We start from the raw sequence: 3,006 nt of genomic DNA on the forward strand, positions 1-3,006 counted from the left end.
TCTTGAAATTCATCCAGACTGATCTTGAGTTCTGGAAGAGCATCGCCAAAACGGATAGTCAGCGAATGATACTGACTTAACCCCAACGCCATCTATAACCAAACCTTCTTGCATCATGACTACCTTGGAAGACTGCATTAAATCTTATTTTCTCCTAAAGTTTTACCCCTCGTTGGTGGAAAGGCATGCGAAAATAATAACAGTAGGCTGTGAATACGTTTATAATTTTATTAATGCAAGATTAACTCGATACTTAACATTCAATTTACAAAGTTTGACTGGGCGCTCACCATCCACTTACTCGATGTAGTGCTGCTCCCGGGTGACTGCTCTTTCCTCTCTTCCTTCCCTCTTTCCTTCCGTCCTCTTCTCTCTTTCTTTCCTTCATTCTTTCCTCTTCCTTATGCCTACAGGTGACTCTACACGCCTTCTGTCTTGTTTTCCCTCATTCTTTCCTCTTCCTTCTGCCAGTGGGTGACTCTACACTGAGTGAAAAGCCAAATGGTTTCCTGTACACCAGGAAACCATTTTACAATGCTGGGTGGTAACCATATAACCAAATTATGGCGCTTGGTGGTGTAGTGGGTAATTAAGGAGCACCAATCGGATTGAGCCTGTACAGGTGTATATTCAAGGGGTGGTTGGGGTTTATTGCTCACGGAATGCCACTCAGGGATGAGTGAGGCTGGTCAGTCTAATCTTGAATGTCAGGACCAACTTGCCAAGTCCCGGCCTCTGACGCTCCTCATGTAGCAACATAGGATTAGATGATGATATATATATATATATATATATATATATATATATATATATATATATATATATATATATATATATATATATATATATATGTATATATATATATATATATATATATATATATATATATATATATATATATATATATATATATATATATATATATATATATATATATATATATATATATATATGAGAGAGAGAGAGATACATATATACACAAGGCATAGGTGGCGATGGCCAGCTCTAAGAGGACCAAGGTTTGTCAGCAACCAGAAGTGAGTTTCAACATTAAAAACCATATCTATATGGAGGTACTCCAGTGCAACATTACACCCAAGAATCATGGCCCTGGCTTAATAATCTTCGGAGCCTTAGCATTTCACGCGAACATATTTGTGATCTTAGTTCTTTTCACCGTTTTCGCCTTGGATGACCTTTGACCCCTGACATAGTCAATGTAGCACATAGGTGTACAGTAGAAAGTTGTAGTACTAGTCCATGTCTATAAACATGGAAACTTTCATTCAGTTCCATCAAGCAGCTGGGGAACTATGGGGGGGGGGGAGGCATTTTTGAAAACTGGTACTGATTGCTACGAACGCTGAGGCCAATCTTCGCAAGGTTGCCACCAGAAAAATAGCCAAGAGACGGAGAAAATGGATGACACACTTCGGATAGGGAATGACCTCAAGACTACGCCTAAAGAAGTCACAGCATTCTACCCCCATTAGTAATGCCTCTACAACTCAAAATGTGAAGAGTACACACACACACACACACACACACACACACACACACACACACACACACACACACACACACACACACACACACACACACACACACACACACACACACACACACACACACACACACACACACACACACACACACACACACACACACACACACACACACACACACACACACACACACACACACACACACACACACACACACACACACACACACACACACACACACACACACACACACACACACACACACACACACACACACACACACACACACACACACACACACACACACACACACACACACACACACACACACACACACACACACACACACACACACACACACAAAATTGTTTTCGGCCGTTGCTAAGCAATAAGTTGTTGCCTAACAACCAAAACCTTGCGGACACAACTGGGTCATAGGCTGATCATTGTGTCCTGGTTTGGTCGGAATCGGTTAATTCTGAAGGGTAGAAGTACGAGTACCTGCAACAATTAAACAAGAAAGAATATAAGAATACAAGAAAAAACGAAAATGCGACTAACAATAAGGGCAGCATGGAACTGGCCAATAATGTTCTGCAAGTCATAAATAAAAATAGCAAATCAAGAAGGCTTCATGCGCTCACCAGTCCCTTCAGTCATAGCTCATTGGAAAAAAAAAGTGAGGGCCATCATGCAATGTAGTAAAGCTCTCATGGAAATTTCATAGGAAAAGATGAATGAAAAATGTTGCCTACACTTAAAGTTAAATTCTGCACCGTGACTAAATATGCAGTGCTCTGTGCTAAACAATGATTAGACTAATGCGTCGCATTTTGCTTTTCAAACATATTCATTGTGGTTTAACAGTATCCAACGTATTTTATCACCATGAAATTCGAAAAGCGTAGACAATGGGCCAGTTTCAAATAGGAAACATCCTCTTTAAGTAATTAACAGGAATGCAGCGTGACAATAGGTCACTAATAAACAGCTAAGTATCAGTACATCAGAAATGTTGTAAATATGTTCCTCACTCTGGCCAGAAACCAAACTGGACCCAAACCCACAACTGCTGAACGCAGCAACTTTTAGAGGAACTGAACCAGAGCCGATATCGCCAAAATAATCTACCGGTTGCTGGTTCTGACTGGGCTTTATGTTGGTGAAACGGTAAAACATCCTCAGTCAGCGATAAATAATGTCTTGTTGAGGAAAAAGGCCTGCTCATCCAGGGCCACGGATCTTATGAAGGCGAGTACACCCACATAGTCCTGGTTAGCCTATGTTAAGTTTAAAACTGGTATGCAGTATTGGTAGAATTTGTAATATATATATATATATATATATATATATATATATATATATATATATATATATATATATATATATATATATATATATATATATATATTGCATTTGTTAATCATATTAGTAATACTGTCAATAGCTTTATGAAATCACTCACATTGATATATTTTATGAGGAAAATGAAACAACGAAA

This window comes from Coenobita brevimanus, chromosome 6 (assembly GCF_032717465.1).
Source record: "Coenobita brevimanus isolate Jiangsu-jjx chromosome 6, ASM3271746v2, whole genome shotgun sequence".
Classification (NCBI taxonomy): Eukaryota; Metazoa; Arthropoda; class Malacostraca; order Decapoda; family Coenobitidae; genus Coenobita; species Coenobita brevimanus.